The sequence below is a fragment of the Coenobita brevimanus genome, chromosome 45, assembly GCF_032717465.1.
Source record: "Coenobita brevimanus isolate Jiangsu-jjx chromosome 45, ASM3271746v2, whole genome shotgun sequence".
Taxonomy (NCBI): domain Eukaryota; kingdom Metazoa; phylum Arthropoda; class Malacostraca; order Decapoda; family Coenobitidae; genus Coenobita; species Coenobita brevimanus.
Window position 1 is genome coordinate 22,821,258 of NC_136998.1, and position 22,560 is coordinate 22,843,817.

At 41.9% G+C, this 22,560-nt stretch overlaps 1 pseudogene; it reads right to left on the reverse strand.

Moving 5' to 3' along the window:
• Positions 1-19,074: 19,074 nt before the first annotated feature.
• LOC145398523 (5S ribosomal RNA) lies at positions 19,075-19,193 on the reverse strand (annotated as a pseudogene).
• Positions 19,194-22,560: the final 3,367 nt, after the last annotated feature.

Below are 22,560 nucleotides of genomic sequence, written 5' to 3' on the forward strand. Positions count from 1 at the left end.
AAAATTGTCTAACTTCGTCATTCGTAGTGGATTCAGGAAAGTCTCTCACCGTCTGTATTTTGTCATCAGTGGCTGAATACCATTAGAACTTAGTCTGTGGCCTAAGAATTTTATTTCCTTAAAGCAAAATTTGCATTTAGAAAGCTTAATTTTTAAACCGGCATTACCAAGCTTTTGCAAGAGTGGGTCTAATTTCTGGACATGATCTGTGATATCTTTCGTTGCGATGATAATATCGTCAAGATAAACAAATATTCCTTGTCCTAAAATTCCGGACAATACGTAATTCATAAGACGCTGGAATGTGCCCGGGGCTGTCCTCAGTCCCATGGGCATCCTTCTATACTGATAATGTCCTATATTTGTGGAAATTCAGTGTAATTACGTGACTCCTGATTTACAGGAATTTGATAATAACCACTTAGCAAATCGATCGCGGGAAATACATTATTTTCTGATCCAAATATTCTGTAGGATGTCGCTTAGCAATGGCATGGGAAATCGGTCTGGGATTGTGTGATTGTTTAGTTTACGGTAATCTACTACCGCACGCATTTCTCCATTTCGTTTGGGCACGAAGGAATAATGGAGCATTCCACGGGGAGACTGATGGCTCAATACCAAGTTTTAACATGTCATCGACATACTGATTTGCGAGTGTACGCTGAGATTGTGGGATTCGGTAGGCCGGTACAAAAACTTGGTGGTGTATCTGGCTGCACATTAATCTTGTGATTAATCAGGTTAGTACACCCTAATTGTTCTCCGAGTAATGCTAGTGTATCCCGGTGTGTTTCCAACAGGGTTAACAAATCATTTTCTTCATCAAATTCACCTGGGTGAATTAAATTCTCTTTTATGTTTTCTCCATCCGTAGATTTTATCTCACTTGTCACTCCAGCTACAACAATTTCCTTCACAGGGGCTGGACATTTTTCAATATTAACTCTACAAGTCCCCTTTTTCAACTATACTTCCCCATTCATGTGATTAATTAGGAATATTTGAGTTTGCCCTTCGTCGTTCAATTGACATAATGCGTTTTCTACTGACAATCCTTTTACTTTACATAATTCTTCTAGGACAAGAACAGTACTATTCCGTAACTTGAACTTTATGGTAACTTTCATATACGAGTTAGGTGGTTCAACTAAATCATAGGTGAGATGGCGGGAAAAACTGATAAATCAGTACCTTAACTGAGTTTCTAGTCCTGGAGGTTGGGGGAAGGGGGTTAATGGATCTATGCACTCATCTGTTTGTGTATGTTTGTTTAAGCTTTTAATATTACCAATTCTTTTTGGTTCTGTTTTACTAATCAGTGAGGACTCTGATGGTATTTCCTCAGTGAATTCATTATCAATGTCTAATTCCATTCATTTGTGGGAGTAAAGTTATTTTCTCTGTTCTCATGCATCTAAGCCCAGTAACATATGAGCTTTAATTGCTAAGTTTTCAACGATAAAAAAAAAATGCAGAGATTGGTCTTGTAGTCTCTGTAAAACTGATGTTTAACCGTATCATACCTTTTACTGTGATTTGTTTGCCAACTACTGTATATAAGTCTAAATCAGATTCTTCCAGGAAAGTTACTTTCTTCTTATTTCTAAAATTCTATTATTTCTTCTTGTGTTATTAAGTTCACTGGAGAGCCTGTGTCTAAAAATAGGGAAACGTTTTGATCCTCACATACAGCTGGTATCAAGATACACTCATTTCCCAACATGCCTCCTATGTGAATTTTAGACTTGCTTTTCTTTACGTTTGTTCGTTTTTTGTCGTGGCTTGGTCTTCCCCCGATTTGAAAATAGACACTAATTTTTCTACTGTTTTGCAGTTACTGGTCCAATGCCCTTGGCACCGATGATGTCTACAGTAGGGATCAAATCCTTGTATCTTTTGTTTATCCTCTTTTGTTTTGATAAAGCATTCATTCTTTGTGTGTCCTGGTTTTGCACAATAATGACATAGAATGGACCAATCTCCTGACTGTGATCTACGAGATGACCTCCCATATTTAGTGGTGTCTGTGGCGCGAGATCTGCTTGGACTGCGTGAAAACTTACGAAACTGCCTGTAGCCTGATGTTTGTGATCGTAGGCTTGACGCGTTTGGTTGTTTGCTCTGCCAGCTTTTGGGTCGCGATTGATTTTGTTCTCTGTCTGGGGTAGTTGTGTCTGTTTTCACAGCCGATACACTCTCAGGCACTCTCATTCTACTAGAATGTGACTGTGTTTCGATCACCCCTGCTTTGCTACACTGCATCTCTACCTCGTTCATTAAGTCTAGTAAGCACATACCTGGGGTGTACGATATCGTCTTGGCGATTTTGAAGGTCCTATCAGGTAATTTACAAAAGGCGCTACATAACCAATGATGTCCACGACGAGGTCTGGGGCCATCTTTCCATCTTCTGTTATCCAGTTTGAGTTTTCTGAGGTAGCTAATAATGTTCTTTTGATCGTGGAGACATCGGCAGTTATTTCACTGAGCACATAATTTGTACAGTGGGGCACCAATTTTCGCGCCTAATTGGGTCCAAAAATAATGCGCGAAAGTGGAATTAGCGAAAGTTGGGGCATTGTCTTTATGGCAAAAAGGCTAATTGGTTCCCGGTTATTCTAAAGTAACATCAGATTTTCATTTTCCCTTGCAATACAGTACATCAAATCACTATTGTACATTGCATTGTGAGATACAAACAATAAAAACTGTACAGTACACATTATATGAGGAGAAACATACCACAGAGACCAGGTTGAGGTGTTTAAGGGATGTTGGGGGTAAGTATCCGAGGCGCGTGGCGGGCTTATTTAGCCACGCCAGACGTATTGGCGCCACCTCTTGCTGCCTCGCTATCACCATGCTGTTTCCTCATACTACGCACTGTCGATTCTGGGATGTTAAAATTAATATACGGCAGATTTCACTGTTTATGCGCCCTTGTCCATGTGCTCAACTATCTTCCTTTTCATTTCATTATTATACTGCCGTTTCTTCACTCCAACACGATACTCTCTTTTAGCCTTGGCCTTTCCTCCCGACTTTGAATGTCCCGGCCACTTTTTATCACCACCACTGCCTCCCGGCCCTCCCCCCACACCACCAGGCTCTCCCCCCACACCACCAGGCCCTTTCCCCACACTACCAGGTATAGTAGAGGCCATTGAACCGTGAGAATCCAACACAATGGAGCTAGCACGCTCGTACACAATGGCGGGAATGGGTGGACAGAGTGTTGACATGACGTCATTCAAGATGGCGGTGGGTTGCGGGCGGGCGGTGCAGGAAATTCAAAGTTCAAAATATTGTCCCAAACCTAAAATTTGTGCGCGAAAATCGATTTTTTTTCAAGCGAAAGTGGAAGTTAGGGAATATTTGGTGCATGCCGCGAAAGTGGATTCCGCGAATCCTGCTGTAGCGAAAGTTGGTGCACTACTGTAGTGTGCTCCCTTACAAGATCTACAATCTTATGTAATTCTGGGATTATACCTGGCAAAAAGTTCATACCTCCAGAAAATTTCTTCAGAAATCCAGTTTTAAATTCATCATATGTCTTAGCTCTGAGAAGCTTGTCTGACCTATGCAAGTTTCCTGCCAGACATCTTTCCTGACTAATCCAAGAGGAGAAAATAGCAATTTTCTCTTGCTCATCTGTAATGTGCCTTTTTACGAAGATCTGTTCGCATCGATTAAGCAATGAAATGACATCAATTCAATCTTTTTCTGTGCCAGAGAATTTCGGGACAGTTTTTTCTTTATTTTTTCATTCATTCATTCATTGCCAGACGCCATGTATCCCAAACGGCGTGGCCAAGGGCTTAGAGTTAATTGTTTTACAGGGAGGGGCACTAATCCTCCACCAACCCCACTTGACACGTATGGTAGACGTAAACATTAGTTGGGGATGTTTGATCCGTGGTATTCATCTTCACTGGTTGCTCTGTTAATTTAACTTGGACTTGTTTATCGTTGTTTGAGGGAATATTGGAATAGGTGTTCCCTGAGCGATGAACGCTGTTAAGTATATTTTCATAGGTATGCAAAGCAGAGACCGTCCTCACTCGCTACATCAAAGGGTGTTTGCCAATCATCATCATTATCATCTAGAATTGAGGTATTAGTTTCTTTATCTTTAGTTTGCGGTAAATTTTGTAGGGTGGGTGTGTTGCCCTGGTGCTCTCCTAATTGTGTATCTGCAGTGGGCGCTAAGTGTATATCATCTGGTACTAACACGGGTGGTGGTGAAAATATTCCTGTCATATCACTCAGGTAAAAAGAATTCATTTTGCTAAGGTATGGTGTTATGAAATACATCTTTTGTTTATGTCCTAACTAAATAGATGAGTAAATGAGTTGTAATGAATGATAGATAGTGAGTGTATAAGTGTATATATAAAATTCAAAGCACTGAGAAGAAATGAATAAGTATAATTACACCCACTTGATACAGACGGTCACTCGGAGAGGCGAGTCAAATAAACGCAGAGTTGAATGAAGATCCCCTCTCGATAATTCTAGGGCTGTGTTGATGGACGATATTACTCAGGAAATTCCATGGCCTGATGAATGTAGTGGTTAACAGCTGTACTCACAAGCGAATCTCACCATAGAACGTCGAATTTCCACTCAATACGGTGGAAATAAATGCGTATGAGTAGGAGCTATGTGAATAACCAGTAACGAGTAGTGAGTGAGAAGTGCCTGGTGTCAGTCACACGTTGATTGGCGTGGTGTCGTCTCAGTGAACACGCATGGTGACGTCGTCTCAGCAGACACACATGATGATGTCGGCTTCCCACAGTGGTAGCTGTGGTGAGTAACTGAGTAGCGATGAGTAACCTGAGTGAGGAAAGGTGAGTAAGATGCGTTATAAATGTGGCTCTGGTGTTTTGTCGCTTCGTCTTGACCTGCGTCAGCAGTGGAGGTAGGGGGACGGTAGAAGAGAGAACGTTTGGGAGCTAGTGTTTGTTGCTTTGTTCTTGCTTTTCGTTTACTTGTTTTGTTTTTTTTATTTTTGTGGCTGCTGGAAGTTGCATGAAGAAGATTGTAGAGTTGTCTTGTAGACTTGTTATTTGTAGTTAATCGTAGAGCTTGTTGATCCTCACTCCTAACTCATCATTTCTACTGTATGCTCGTAGACTCGTAGGCTTGTAGCTTTAATTTTGTAGGAATTCACCGTTGATTCGTAGACGAGGTTCATACGTTCGCTGCCACCATATCTTGTGAATCTGCGTAGCTTCTTGTAGTGTGTTTTGTAGATCAGTTATACATATATTAGACTCGAGAACGAGCGGTTATTATACGTGAGTAGTTTTGTAAGTAGATAATCGTAATTCCCATTGTCATGCAATGACAGGAGAGGTAAAGATTATTATGGGACTATTTTTATTTGTCTTGGAAATATTAACAAAGTCTCTCACACACAAGTGAAGTATAGAGTCCCGCTAGCTACCTCCCTGTCTCGCTGTATCTCTCTTTGCCACACTCTCACCCCTGTTGCTAGCCTCCTTCTCCCTACTACCTGTCGGTTGTATGGCTCGCCCCTTTCTGAGCTCTGATTGCTACATTCTCGTTCAGCAGGGGTCGTGTCATGTATGCTATACTGTCGTGGAAACATCTAGAACACTGTATGTCTGCGTGTATGTACAGCTTCCGGTGCCGGACCAGCATTCCTTCACATTAAGAGTTGCAAGCTAATTTCCTTTTGTTTGATTCTTGCTGATACACTATCTATCTCACACCCTGGCTTGGTGCTTCTATCTATCTATCTCTCTATATATCTGTGTATTTATCTATGAGTTGTATTATTATAATATGGAGTCCTGACACACCCACTCGTGAACCTACTTGCTCAACCCATCCAACACTCACCCTTCCCATCGACCACTGCGACCCACGAAGCCCACCAATCCTGGCCATCCACCCTGCCCACCCACTAATGCCACACACACGGCTCATCTAACAATGCTACCCAACACACCTACCCACTGACCTACCCATCCTGAACCCACCCACCAACCCAACCACACACGCAGAACAACCCGGCCACACAATCTTCTCAGTCACCGTGGCGACCCACCATGCCCACACACCCCGGCAACCCACACATTCAGACAACCGATCTTGCCTGACCCACCCTACCCGCCCACGAATGCCACTCCCCATCCTGCTCACCCAAAAGTGCCATCTATCACATCAACCTACCCATCCCTCCCACCATACCCATCTAACTCTACCTGAATACTCACCCATCCTGCCCACCAACCTCACCCAAGGGGCCCACCCATCCTGTCCAATCACTCCTCCCACCATCCCACCTGCCTCTTAACCAACCACCTTTCTTACCCAAGCCCATCCCACCCACCCATTCGAACCCCATTCATCCACCAGACTCATCCCATCCAATCCTAACTTACCGATCCCTCCCCGACCAACCACTGATTTTGCCACTCACCTAGCCCACCCCACGCATCCAGTCACCAACCCATTTACCCCTACAACCAACCCCAAGCCACTCCACATATCCCCCCCAACCAACCCACCCCACCAAAACCAAACATCCTGTCCACCCACCCTGGCGATGCACCAAATCACGAAACCCACCAATCCAACCTCATCCACACCAACTGACTCCAACACACACACACACACACACACACACACACACACACACACACACACACACACACACACACACACACACACACACACACACACAGATTAAATGAACAAGCTAGTGCCAGGCAGCTACGGCCATTTGACACTAAGGCAGAAAACATGCAAGGCAATCAAGGTCTGGTAGGTGTTACGAAGGGAGAGAGATCAAACTGAGGGAAGCATACGAGTACGTGATGAATAAGGCATTAGACGGGTAACAGGGAAGAGGCAGAATTCACCAAGGAGATCAGACAGCGAGAGTTGGTGGCTAAATCATGAAGGAAAGGGAAAACACGATGATGTTCAACTGAGTATTGAGGAAAATATATTAGAAGATGCACTACAAAAAGTCGAACCTGACAAAATGAGCAAAGAGGAGGGGCCTCACCAGACATTAAATGATCATGTGTAACACGGGTTTATCCTAAACGCTGGCGTGCTAACGTTGTCTCCCATCGTCTGTTAGGAAGGGAGGAAAAAGACAATAAAAAACGGTTGGCTTAACAGAATGCAGCGTTTTATCGGTGATATTAGACCATTCCATTTGCCAGCGATGCTTGAGCAAGCCAGAGATCGACGGGAAAGTCTCTCACAGGGAGACAGCTGGAGGATATCATATGGGACGCCGCAGACCGAGCCAAAAAACCTACCTGCTCGTTTCCAACAATACCAACATGCCTTGGGACCCTACAAAAGATAACCGGTTTCATCTTGGTGGCAATTCTGTACTACCACTCTGGATTTCAGGGAGCTTTGGGTTGACTGAGGGAATGGTCCTTAGGGAAGAAAGGGCACTAAGGGAGACAGTGAAAACAACAAAAGGTGAGATTGGAGATGAAAAGATATGTTGAACAGAACCCAAAATAGCATACAATTCTGCAGTGATGACACTGGTGGCATCAAGGAGACGTGACTACCATGAACTGTCTGGAAATAAAACAGCAAAACTCGTGCCAGAGAAAGATTTTGAACCATCCATATAGATGGAAGTATCCAATAAATGACAAGATATATGACTAGAGAAGAGCGACTGAAAAATGTATAGGGAGGTGGAGGACTTAGTGGCTGGAAGGACTGATGAACAGCTATTGGAAGGGGGCGGGGGGGGGGCGGGAAATGAGCCACGGAGGGAATGCATGTAAAAGGACGGGTTGGAAGTATTGAGGAGAAAGAAGAAACAATCAGCGGGACAAACTAACTACCCTTTTAGGAAACGAGTACTGCTGATATGCAGGGGTTATGGATGGAAATGTTGGAAGATATGCAGGAAGGAATTCAGACAAGGAATATAGTAGTTGTTCCCTAGGTGGTCTGGCCGAACAACCCCCGAGTCCCTAAGGAAGGCCATGGCCGAGACTGGGCTTTCCCACAGAGCTCTCAAGGAGAGTATGTTGTGTTGTTTGGCGTAGGTGATTATGTGCACTGCAGTCTTCCATAATGTGCTTAATAGTATGGGGTGCTGTGTTGCATTCTGGACATGCTTCAGCGACGGAGTCGTCCAGCCTCTTCTGGTAACTTGAGGGCTGGATGATGCCCACATATCAGCCTGACCAGGTTTACCCTGTCCTCAAGAGGGAGATTGGATTCGGAGGGGTGGATAACAGGAGGCCGTGCATGCAGCTGTGTGTTGTCTTTAAGTGACATAATGGAGCGGCGAGTGATTTGAGTACGATATGCTTCTGGAAGCTGGTCTGAGGTAGGCGAGGGGGGAGAGATGACAGTATTTCTGTATGATATCATGTGCTGGGTGTTGTTTTGATGTTCCTTGGTGTGTGTGGGTGTGTTGCCATGTAGTGTGGATGTTGTGGGTTTGTGGATGCTGCAGTGAGAATTTGGGTGCCTCTCATGTCTAGGTAAGCCTTGACTTTGAGGACTTCTGTAGAGTGTTGTAGTGTGTTTTGGTGAGGTTAGAAGCGCAAGCAGGGCTTGCATAATTCATCACTGAACGTATATATTGTTTGTATATTGTGGTGGTGGTTTCTTTGTGTCCAAATGCTGTGTGGGCAGGCGACCTCAGGGCACTGAGTCTTGGTGTTATTTTATTTTTAATGTTTGTGATGTATTGTGTAAAAGACATTGATGTATTGTATATTACACCAAGGATTATGTGTGTGTGTGTGTGTGTGTGTGTGTGTGTGTGTGTGTGTGTGTGTGTGTGTGTGTGTGTGTGTGTGTGTGTGCGTGCGTGCGTGTGTGTGCGTGTGTGTGCGTGTGCGTGTGTGTGTGTGTGTGTGTGTGTGTGTGTGTGTGTGTGTGTGTGTGTGTGTGTGTGTGTTGTAGGGGAGTGTTGTTTATGGTGAGGAGTGGAATGTGACTGTGTTCTGCTGTCCAGTTTGTGAGAAGGGTCACTGTAGATTTGGCTGGGGATATTTTGAGCCTGTTTGTGGTGAACCATTCGTGTAGTGTGTTGAGGTAAGGTTGGAGGATGTTTACAGCTGTGTTTGCATTTTGGAATGTGCATATGAGTGTTATAACATCTGCGTAGGAGGCTATGAGTATCTGTGGTGTGTGGGGTGTGGGTATATCGTGCATGTATAGGTTAATGAGTGTAGGGAACAAAACAGATCCTTGGGGGACGCCATTTTTTAAGTTTCTGATGTTCAAAGACTGACCGGCAAACGTTACATGTGCACATCTGCCTGCTAAGTAGTTTGCCAGCCATCTTTTTGTGTTATTGTGCATGTTTGTGTTGAGTATTTTGTTTGTGAGGTTGTGGGGGGGAATTTTTTTTTTTTTTTTTTGCGAGGAAGAAGGAACCAAAGGCCATGAGCCCACAGTATCAGTTCCCTCCAAGAGAAAAACAAAATACAATATAGAGCCAAATTCAAGATCCGATCATTTTGAGATGCCTGGACACACTGCGTTTGAAAGACTGGAGATCATAGGCAGCAGGAAATACAGACAGAGGGAGACAGTTCCAGAGCTGACCTGTTGCATAAATGAAAGACTGGGAGTAACGGTTAACTCTTGCATTAGAGAGTTGGACAGAAAAGGGATGAGAGTTTGCTGCCAGACGGGTGCTACGCACCCGTCGTAGAGGTGGAGGAATGCAAGCAGACAGTTCAGAGGAGCAGTGACCATTAAAGTAGCCATAGAAAAGAGATAAAGATGCAACAGTGCGGCGAATAGACAGAGGTTGAAGGGAGTCAGTAAGAGGAGGAGAGTTAATGAGATGAAAAGCCTTTGACTCCACCTTATTGAGAAGAGCTGTATGTGGGGAGCCTCCCCACACATGAGAGTTGTACTCCACACAGGGGTGGATAAAACCCCTGTATAGAGTCAACGATTGTGCAGGGGTAAAGAAATAGCGGAGTCGGCATAGCACACTCAATCTCTTGGAAGCAGATTTTACAAGAGATGTAATATGATCTTTCCAAGATAAGTCCCGAGTAAATGAAACCCCAAGCATGTTCAAGGATGATGCAGGATTAAGCTGAATATTATTAAACATTAATGGGTATACCTGTGGAAGATTTTGTCGGGTTGATAGGTGTAAGAACTGAGTCTTAGATGCATTAAAGACAACCATATTATTTTTACCCCAGTCAGAGATACTAGCCAAGTCAGACATTAGGTGTGCCATAGCTTCATCCCTTGTTTGTTGAAGTAACTGTTGAGATGGGCGTTGCGGGAACCGAATGGAAAGGTGAAGGGTGGAGTCATCAGTGTATTTTTTTTATTTTTTTTTTTTATTATTTTTTTTTTTTATGTGTCCGACTCTGGGCATAGGCTTCACAGCCTGCTATCAAGGCCCAGCAGTCCTCCTACATACCATACACCTCTACATGTCACCACTTCGGCGCTAACACCCACCGTCCATATTGAATACATGCTAGGGCTGTCTCATACAGGACTGGTGTATTGGTATTAGCGGGGGTATTTTTACGACATGTCGGCGGGTCTTCTGGTAGATCAGTAAAGCCTGATTTAATGAAATTCAAATCCTTAAACTGTTCCCTGCCCCAGCCGGGATTCGAACCTGGGTCCGTAAAGACTACAGGCCACCTCTCTACCGATTGAGCCACAGAGAGTTTTTGACGGCATGAATTCAGCTAGACCACCACACAGAACACTCCTAGCCACGTTAGACATTAGCAAAGCTTTTGATGCAGTACTTCTTTGATTTTCCCTGGAATGATTATTGCTTCCATGGCCGTGAGCCATCTGAGTGTGCCTTGCGCATTACGGAGGCTATTCTCTCGGGCATGGAAGCATATTGATGAATAAAAGGAAGAGAGTTGGTGATAGGACAGAGCCCTGAGGAACACCACTGATGATAGATCTAGGAGAAGAACGATGGCCGTCTACAACAGCGGCTATAGAACGACCAGAAAGGAAGCTAGCGACGAAGGCACAGATAGAAGGATAGAAACCGTAGGAAGGCAGTTTGGAAATTAAAGATTTATGCCAGACTCGATCGAAAGCCTTTGAGATGTCAAGTGCAATGGCAAAGCTTTCGCCAAAGTCCCGAAAGGAGGATGACCAGGAGTCTGAAAGGTAGGAGAGAAGATCGCCAGTGGAGCGTCCCTGACGGAACCCATACTGATGATCGGAAAGAAGGTTGTGATAGGAAAGATGCCTTAAAATTTTTCTATTAAGAATTGACTCGAAAACTTTTGAAATACAGGACGTTAAAGCAATTGGACGATAGTTGGAGGGTTGGGAGTGGTCACCCTTGTTTGGGACTGGCTGAATGAGAGAAAACTTCCAGCAAGAAGGAAAGGTACAAGTTGACAGACAAAGGCGAAAGAGTTTGCCTAGGCAGGGTGTAAGCACAGAAGCACAGTTCTTGAGAACAACAGGAGGGACCCCATCAGGCCCATATGCCTTGTTAGTACTGAGGCCAGTGATGGCAGAAAATACATCAACTGAAGAAATTTTAATATCAGCCATGAGGAAGTCAGAGGGATGGAGGAACAGCACCGGAATCGTCTAAGGTGGAATTGGAGGAGAAAGTCTGTGCGAAGAGATCTGCTTTATCAGTAGAAGAAATAGCTACAGAACCATCAGAGTAGAAAAGAGGAGGCAAGGATGATGAGGTAAAGTTGTTAGAAAGATTTTTGGCAAGGTGCCAGAAGGAGCAGGAAGAATTCGAGTTGGAGAGTTGAGAGCATTTAGTATGGATGAAATTATTTTTAGTAGAGCGAAGAACAGACTTAGCACGATTCCGGGCAGAAATGTAAAGATGATGTGATTCAGGGGTGGGTTGGCTCCGGTACCTTTTGTAGGCCCTCTCCTTGTTGCGGACAGCATTAGAACAAGCGTGATTAAACCAAGGCTTTCTTGCGTTAGTCAAAGGATATGAGAAAGGAATATATGCTTCCATGCCCGAGAGAATAACCTCCGTAATGCGCAAGGCACACTCAGATGGCTCACGGCCATGGAAGCAATAATCATTCCAGGGAAAATCAAAGAAGTACTGCATCAAAAGCTTTGCTAATGTCTAATGTGGCTAGGAGTGTTCTGTGTGGTGGTCTAGCTGAATTCATGCCGTCAAAAACTCTCTGTGTAAGATCTGTAAGAATGGTGTTTGTGGAGTGCAGCGGCCTAAAGCCATGTTGTGATGAGGCTAGGGGGGGGTGAGGTGTAACTAGTTGTACCAGTCGTTCAGTGAATTTAGAGGGGGTGCAGAGGACTGTGACGGGGCTGTATGAAGAAGGTAACGTGGGGTCTTTATTAAGTTTAGGGATAGTGATGATAATACCATGCTTCCAGATGTTGGGTATTGTGCGAGTAGCTGTAGTTTGATATGTTGGTGAGTGCTTGTATGCCTTGTGGTCCAAGGTTTTTAAGGTGAATGTTGCTTATGTTATCTAGTCCACAGGCAGATGAGTGCTTAAGGTTGCTGGTGATGTGCTTCGTCTGGTTGTAAGTGAAAAGTGCGTAGTCTGGGTCTGTGAGGAACTGTCTCTTACGTCGGATGATATGTCGGTCGTTGTGATGGGGGTTTAGATGACCGACATGTGAAAAGTGATTGATGAGAGAATTTGCTTGTTGTTTGTTTGAAGGTATGGAGTCAGTTGTTGTGATGGCAGCGTGTGATTGTGTAGTGTTGCTGTTGGAAAGTGTGATGCTGTTTAGTGTTTTGTAAAGTTTGCTGATGTTTGTTTTGTGGTTAAGTGTCTGGGGATAATTTTTCCAGTTTAGTGTTTGCTGCTCTGATATTTTATTGTTTATTTGAGTGTTGATTTCTTATATTTGTTGTGTGGTGTCTTGTGTATGGGATGTTGGGGAGTGTCGTAGTGTGTCCCGTAGTCTGATGAGGCCTTTAATTTCTGGTGTGAAGTTGGGGTTGTGTCTCTTCTTGTTGCCTCTAGGGATGTGTCTTTTGTGTGCGATTTGTATAACTGTATTGAAAGTGTGCACAGCGGTGTTGATGTTTGTGATGGGTGTACTGTTTAATGTTTTGAAATGTTGTTCTGTTTCAGTTGTGAAGGCCTCCCAGTTTGCATTCTTATAATTAGTGTGTGTGTGTCTGTGGCCAGCTGGGGTGATTCTGGTTTTGATGGTGATAATAATTGGGAGGTGATCAGATCCAAGGGTTTTGACTCTCTGCAGGATGTTGTGGGGGCAAGGAGTGGGGAACAGAAGGCGATGTCTGGGGATGATGGGAGGAAGTGATTTGTATGGGATTGTATTACCAGCCCTCTGTCTGTGTCAGGATTGTTTACATGCCAGGCCGACGCCTTGGCGTTGAAATCACCACTCAGGATGATGGGTATTTCAGTGATGTGGTGTATTTGTGGAGAGTAATTGTGTGGGACGACTGGGGGGGAATGTATGCGTTGGCCATTGTTATGTGTGATTTGATATCAGTGCGTATTTCAATTGATTGTATTTCTGTTGTGGTGTCATGTGGGGGCAGAAGTGACTGTGTGTGCACTGGTACCTGAGAAGTTAATAGATTTGTGTACCAGGGTGATGAGTCCACCACCACCGCCGTCAGCCCGGTCTTGTCGAATGGTGGTGAAATTTTGAAATGTAGGTGTTTTTTGTGTTCTGTTTAGTTTCATTTCTTGTAAGATGGCAATGTGTATGTTATGCTGTGTGATGAATTGTGTGAGTTGTTTTTTGGAATGTTGATGAAGTCTGTAATAACAACGGATGGTCAATTCATCACAACGATGCGACAAAGGGCCGTACTATTAAAATCAAGAGTTCAAGCGGTCCAGAGGTGACGTTCAGTCGTCTGACGTTCCTGAGCGTCAGTCATCCTTACTATAAAAAATCAGGACCGTCAGTCTTGACGAAACCCAGTCCTGGAGTTTGAATGCCACGACTGTCGCTAATCACTAGATTGGGCGAGAATGCGCTGTATGAACACTAACAGCGAGTAAATTTTACATCTTTCTTTTGTTTAATAAACCAGGCACTTCGCCGACCCATTCTAAACTGTTATTTTTATGTAGGAAATGAGTATATCTTGCGCTAGAATTGGTAACAAATGATGGCAGAACGCATAAAGAGGATGCATTTACAAGCAAAACACACTGCACTATATAGACTAGGAATAAATTATGATTTATCCTCCTTTTGCAGTTATTTGCATGAAATAATTACTGAGATTATCCAGATTTGAATTCACACAAGCGAAGGCAATGCATTATTGCATATTTCATTGCTTAAATGTTGTTTCCGGCCAGCTCACCAGTCATGAATTATACAGCAGTTTATACAGGTCATGTGCACCTCAACTCATGCAGCAGTACAGCTTGTGTTCCTAAAATTATATTGCAAGATGAAAGTACAGAGTTATTGGAGAATTATTTTTAGCACGGAGACTGATTTACTTCATTACAAAGCTAGTTGAATGGTGACATTCATTGCAGCACCAACACAAGACGGATGCAGTAACACTCCTCCATTCATTTTCAGCAGTTTCTTTCCACTCCTGTCATTCAGCCATGACCAGCAGACCATATTGGAAAATATATAGGTTATTAGATGTGTGTACTGGAACAGTTATTCAGTTTCTATGTATCTAGCTATAGTTTTTCCCTGTTTCAGGTATTACTTGTAAATTTCCAGTTTAGCTCAGCAGTTATACTGTTCTGGTATTCACATTCTTTATTACTTTTCCCTTCAATAAGTGTGCAATGATTTCGTAAGTTACGTGGGGCAGTATTTCTTTTTCTGTCCAAGTCTGCAAGAGAAGCTTTCCTTTTTTCCCAGATATCGTTCCACCTCCCTACGTTCATCCAGCTCTGTTTTATACATTTTCAGACTGTTTACTGTTCTGTTTTCCTAGCTTTCCTCCAAACTAGTCATATGGTTGATGTCTGTCTCCTTCACTAAATTTATCTCATTACTTCCTGTTTGTCAGTCATTGTTTAACTGCACCTTTCATGCTTTTGTATAACCTTTCCACCGTAACCAATATTCCATCCCTTTCCTACACTCATCTACCCCTCCATTACAATAACTGTCATTTCTATCTAATTAACTCTTTTTAATATTATTAATGCATGGTACAGGCCATTTCCTTAGGCCTGTAGCTATTTACAAGAAAAGCTCTTGGGATAGAAAGATGCCTCAGGATTTTTTTTAAGGGGGGGAGGGGGTAATTCTAATGAAATAATCTGCATTTCCTAACAAGTTTTGCTCTAAAGCCAATACACATGTGCTCAAATCCGAGTGCTTGATTGAAACAGGTAAATATTTCAGCCAGCATCTTAATCAACCAATTCACTCATAACTGGTAACCTTACCTATCTTAAATACATCAGCTTATCAATTTATTTTGATGCAAAAACGAGTCACACATTTCAGTAGAGGACTTAAGTGATTCACATACTTGTTGGTACTGATGAAAAATTTGTTTTATTACCAATTTCTGTAGCTTACTGTAACTGTAAAAGCGAACACTAGTGAAAAGTACAAACCTAACTAACCATTTACCAACATTGGCCCAACTCTTATATGTGTAATTTCTATCATGTAATATGATATTGTATATACTGTATACTTCATAGGCGTCACTCATTTCATAATTTTTCGTTAGCAAGAATTGTCACACAAGGATGTTCTTGGGTTAGAGGCAGAAGCTTTCTGGTTAGCCCTCAAATGTACTAACTACAGCACTAAGCTGGCAAACACAAACTTTCAAACAGTTGCCGTTTCAAATATCTATTGAGAAAGTACAAAGGTAGTGTGATATAAACTAGGAGGCATAATTTAATATCCTAACTCCAATATTACGCGCTGGTCGCCATGACGCCACCATGGAAGTTTTTGTTAACTCGTATTTGTTACGGAAACGTTTAGTCTTGTAAAATTTTATGAAGAGCCTTTTATTTGTCATATATTTTAGCCTGCTAAAGAAAATTTTATTCCTGAATTATTCAATGTTTATAAATGGAAAAACCAGTTATTTTACTTATGAATATTAAAATTTGTTATGCGAAAGGGGGTCTCTTGTGGCTTTTATCCTCCTGTCACATTCCAGTACTATTTTACGCCATAATCAGGTGACGATCGCCTGGCATGAACAGTAATTTATGGTACGAAAAACAGGAACCTCAGACGCTCACTTTCGTCAATACTGGCGTTTAGTTTTTATAGTGTGGCCCAAAGAAGGCAATCCAGATTCAGTATACAAGCTCTGGTCCAGAGTGGAACGGAATGCTCCTAAAACAAGACGTGATGAACAGCAACCAACCAGCGAAGAATGGCAGAGGATGCAGAGGTATAAACTGTACAACCATAATCAAGAGCAGAGAGAACCACAGCAACATGCAAAAGTAGAAGAGAACGATCAGAGCCCCAGTTGAGATGACTTAGGGTCCGTAGAATTTGAAGTCTGCTATTCAAGCAGACGTATTTAGGATAGCAATATGTGAAGACCAAGTCAACCGAGAACCAAAAGACAGACCCAGGAATGTCGTAGTAGCATGGCAGGTAACAAGGATGTCGTAAAGAAAAAGAGGCAGCCGTGGAATATTACCCATGAGAAGTTGCCCAAGTGGACACAGCAGTTATCACCGACAGCATATGGCAACGGACGCGAGAAACATCAGCATTGGCTAGGTAAACTGCAAAGTCCTCAGCATATAAGGAGGCATGAATCCCCAAAGGGAGAGAAGAGACAATACCATTGCTCGCTGCGAGGAAAAGAGTATTCAGAACATACCCCTGTGGAAAGGATGTCGATGACCTGCTGCGAACATACACCTGAAAAGTTCGATATCTCAAAAAATTACATGGAAAGACACCCGAATTACCGTCTATCCCAAAACTAACTAGAGTATGAAGAATGTTGCACTTCCACGTAACGTCGTAGGCATTCTCAAAAAAAAAAAAAAAAAAAAAAATCTGCAAGAACTGACTGCTTGTAACGAAAAGCTTGACGAATAGAAAACTCCAACTACATCAGGTGATCCAGAGTACTGCACCCCTTGCGAAAACCATATTGGAAAGCAGAAAAAAAGACTTTTAGATTCTAAATACCACACCAAACGAGCATTAATCATCCATTCCAGAAGCTTACCAAAGTAACTAACAAGGGCAATTGGTCTATAATCCTGGGGAGAATGGACAAACCTACCGGTCGAGGAAGGTGCTTTATAATCTAATAATGAACGTTATCAGGGCCCTCACACGTGTTACCACAAGACTGGATCCCAGACAGTAGCTCAAACACAGAAAAGGAAGCGTTACATGACTCAACAGATGACAAAGCAAAATTCACAGGAGTACGTTCAGCCTCTTGCTTATATTGGTGGAACTCCCGAGGGAGATGGGATCCTTTGCTAATCTCAATAAAATGGTTTCCAAGAATATCAGCGACACTAGCAGGATCTGCAACAGATGATCCATAGACCCAAAGTACTGGGGCTGGCGGAGGAGAGGATTTGCCCGAAATTCTGCGAATACGGTTCCATAGGACATGAAATGTGTAGAAGATGTATTGCAGGACACATAAGATGATCAACTAGACTTTCTGGAAGCTCTAACTGTCCTGCACAAAACGGCAGTGGCGTTTTTAAATGCAAGGAAAGCAGATTGACGGCCCGGAGTATTAATCCTTCGATGGTAGACCTCCATCAAGCCCGTTTGACCAGGGCTGTAGCACAATCACTGGACCATCAAGGGACACATTTAAGAACATAAGAAGAGAGGATAATTGCAGTAAGCAGGTTGGCCCATGCTAGGCAGCTCCTAGAAGAGTAACTGAATTACTAGAATGAGATAAGGACAGCAAAGAAGAAGGCTCTCCCATACCCTCCAAACCCTCCAGCGGAAGCCGGCAGGACAAAGAAAGAACACCACGCAGTATAGACAAACTGGCGTGGACATTTTATAGGAAAGTGTGACAGGAGAATAGAGACTATCATAGTGTAACCTGGAAAGGAAAAAATATGAATTATTATTAATGTTTTTTTTTTTTTATACTCACCCCTTATTTGTCATAGGTTTATCTAGCCTATGCTTGAAACACTCAATGGAAGAGGCAGCAACTACTTTACTAGGTAGCTTATTCCATTCGTCTACTACTCTATTACCAAACCAATTTCTACCTATTTCCTTACTGAAACGGAATTTTTCTAGTTTGAAACCATTATTTCTAGTTCTATCCTGTATGCTCACTTTAAGTACCTTGCTAATATCTCCCTTACTTATACCCTTCATCCACTTAAACATTTCAGTTAAGGCTACCCTTACTCTACGCCTCTCTAGTGAGTGCAGACTTAGTCTTTTCAGTCTGTCTCAATATGACAGGTTCCGAACATCATGTATCATTTTTGTCATTCTTCTCTGTACATTTACTAACGAGTTAATATCCATTCTATATTAAGGACACCAAAATTGTACTGCGTAGTCTAAATGTGGCCTTACTAATGCTAGATAAAGCTGCAGTATTACTTTTGATGACCTATTGCTCACGCTTCTCGAAAAAAATCCTAGGACCCTATTTGCTTTATTTCTCGCATTAATACACTGTTGCCTTGGTTTGAGGTCGTTACTAACCATAACTCCTAGATCTCTCTCGCATTCCGATTTGCTAATTTCTTTGTTATCTAAGCTGTATTTAGTATCTCCAATGATAAAGCCTACGTTAAGTACTTTACATTTTTCAAAGTTAAATTCCCTTTGCCAAGTTTTAGACCATTTGGACACTATATTGAGGTCCTATTGTAAGTTATGGCAATCATCAGTCGTGTTAATGATACGGCCTATTTTTGTATCGTCGAATAATTTCCTGGTACTGCTAATGATTCCTAAGCCTAGATCATATACCGGTATGTATATATATATATATATATATATATATATATATATATATATATATATATATATATATTCATTCATTGCCAGACGCCATGTATCCCAAACGGGGTGGCCAAGGGCTTAGAGTTAATTGTTTTTACAGGGAGGGGCACTAATCCTCCACCAACCCCACTTGACACGTAGGGATGCCAACAGCATCTGGTGTTCCCAGGCAGTCACCCATCCAAGTACTAACCAGACCCAACGTTGCTTAACTTTGCTGATCGGATGGGAAGCGGTGTACTCAACGTGGTATACTTGAGATTAATGAAAGAAAACATGTTTCTTGCTTCCTTATTCCTTCTGGCAATGCTTTTCACTTTATCACATTCACTGATGGAACTGGGACGCGATAATGGTCTTTGGCTTCTTAGTCACATTCTATACCTGAAAGATTTGAGGAAAATTAGTCATGAAGAACATTATAGTCCAAGTTACGTTTCATCATAAACAAGACCAAGTCTACTAATACATAAAAAAATATACAGGAAAAAAACACAGCAATTTTTAAATTCGGAGGAGTGGGATGGGGTGAGCACTTGACTGTAAATCCATATTATATACGCTGGTGTTAGAGTTCTGAAGTATTGACTAATTCCCTATCAATGGTACTGCTATCTGAGTGACAATGCTACATCAGCTACATTTTGAGCTACAGAATTTTAGCTGGCAATCTTTCCAATATTTACTATGGAAAAAAAAGGGGGGGAGGGGGGGAGCAGCATAAGAAGTCTTACTGTACATCCGTTGCAGCCTCTTGATAAAACCTTATGGATTAAACATATGGAAAATGAAATACAGTAGTCTTCCATATCAGCCAGGGATACTTTATAAAGATGCCTGTTGATGGTGGAAACCTTTATATTACTGGCATCCTGCGGTAAGCAGTGGCAACCATCACCCAATCATGCAGTCCTGCCTATTTCACAACAATGGGTGGTAACCATATAAGCAAATAACATGGTGATGGTGCCCCTGTACATTGGATGGAGAGAGATAAAAGCAATGTCCATTAAAGAACAAAACCTCCACACTCTTCACTGCACCTTGCTGTGGCAAGGCACTACTAGGGAACACTGGTTCATGGTGGTCCTGCAGAAGCAACTGCTTGCCTGTGGCTGATGGGTCTGCTCAGCCATACAGACCTTTACTTTACTACTACAACTATAGTCTGTCTCAGGACAGACGAAGGTAGAAATCTTACTCAAAATTACAAAAGGGGGATTTTCCCCCTAAAATGAAGGTCAAAACTAATTAAAACACGGTATTTTGCATTGGAAACCATAAAAATAATAATAAAAGAAAACGTTGGTTACTTCTAAAAATTTACCGATTTGTCTTCCTGTATCTATATTAATGTTTACATATTAATGTTAACATCTGCACGTGTCTTCACAAATAGAGTACCGGTACACAATGTAAACTGTAGTGCCTGAGGACTGAACATCATTAACCCAACCTCTTCACTTCTTTTTCCCACCTATGAATGGGTTGAGTCAGGGTCCAAAGAAAAAATCCAATACAGGACAAACATCTGCCCAGTTTAGATAATAATAAAAAAAAAACACTAATAACAACAAATAAATAAATAAGTGCCAACAAGTTTAAATTTAAAGGGAAGGTAATTCAATGTGCCATGTTGCTGAATGGAGAGAGATAAATAGGTGACAGTTTCATAACTAAGTGCAGTAACAGATAAGTAAATACTCGAAAATACAGTAATCCTTCAACTATCCGTAATAAACAGCCAAAGGCATGACCGGATACAGGCAATGAATGGATACGGAGTATCCTCCACTGTACCCACACCTTACCTATATCCATACCTAACATATATATATGTACAGTGCCCCTCTTAATTTAGGCAGTGTATATATATATATATATATATATATATATATATATATATATATATATATATATATATATATATATATATATATAAGGGACCGAGTACTGAACCCTGTGGTTCACCGCTAGTTACTACTCCCCAGTCCGACTTAGTTCCATTATTATTAATACTTTCTGCTTTGGTCCTTTCTGCCAGGATTCTATCCATTTTAAGATATCGCCGTCTGCACCGTGTGCTCGAACCTTTCTAACTAACCTTTCGTGTGGGACATTATCAAAAGCTTTACTAAAGTCCAGAAGATAATATCGTAAGCTTTATCGCTATCTACTGCCTCATAGACCTCCGAGAAGTATGACAACAAGTTTGTGAGACAGGATCGTCCTTGCCTGAATCCGTGCTGACTTTCGGTTATATAATTAAATCTTTCTAAGTGTTCTCTAATCCTATTTGCCAAAATTTACTAACATTATTCCTACTATTGACGTTAGACTTATCGGACGATAATTCGACGCAGCTACTTTATCTCCCTTTTTAAAAATGGGCACTACGTTTGCGGTCTTCCACGCCACTGGAGCTTCTCCTGAAATTAAAGAGTCATTAAATAACGTTAAAAGTGGCTGACATAATTTATCTTTGGTTTCTTTTAAAATTTTTACATATATATCATCCGGACCTGGCCATTTTTGAGATTTTTTCTTATTAATTTCTTTCATTATGTCCTCCTTACTAATGGTTATTTTACTAAGAATATTTTCCGTATTATCTTCGTAAATATTTGCTGCTTGAGGGACCAGGTCTAGATTTTCCTCGGTAAATACTGATATGAAATAATTATTTAGGATGGAGCACATTTTTTATCTTGTCTGGTGATGTCACCTGAGTGGTCCAATCCTATCTTCTTTTTTTTTTTTTTCGGATGGTACATTTGATAAAAACCCTTAGGGTTTTCTTTCGATTCACTAGCAATCTTAATTTCATAACATCTCTTTGCTTTCCGTATCTCCCTCTCTACTTCTCTATTTAAAATCACTTACCGGTTACGTAAGTGTTCCTCTCCACGTTTTATTTTTCTATGTATTCCGTTCCTTTGGCCCATGAGAGATTTTAATCTGTTGTTTAACCACCTTGGTTCTGAATTATTCGTTCTAAACAGTTTTTAAGGGATATATCTATCTTGGCCTCCCTGTATAACATTTACTAACTTCTTGTATTTTTCACTGGCCGAACGTCTGCTTGGTACTGGTCCTGAATTAATCCGCATCACGTGAACTACACTCCCACCTGAGACCTGACCTTTGGATGCAAAGCAGCGAGTACTCTGGAGGACGGACTCCGGTGAAGCAGCCAGCACTAAATCCGTAAAATAAGAAACCATATCACTGACGCTAGAAAAGGTAAATGGATTTAACAGGGGACTTACAAATGAAGTGAACACATCCCACTCGGCAGGCTCAAAACACCAACGAGGGGAGCAGAGAACGGGTGAATCGGAAGCAGTAGTGAGTAAAATAGGAAAATGATCACTTACCAAACAGTTATCTAGCACAGACCAATTAAAGTCTAGAGATAGAGACGGTGAGCAAAGAGAGAGATCTATAGAAGTTTATGTATAAGTGTGAGAATCATGATTTGTAAAACAACCAGAATTAAGAAAATGGAGATCTTGATTAGAGGAAAAAAATTCAAGCAAACGGCCTCAAGTAGAAATGACGTCATCCCATAAGGGGTGCCTGCAATTAAAATCACCCAATAACAAGATGGGCTGACGTAACGGAGACAAA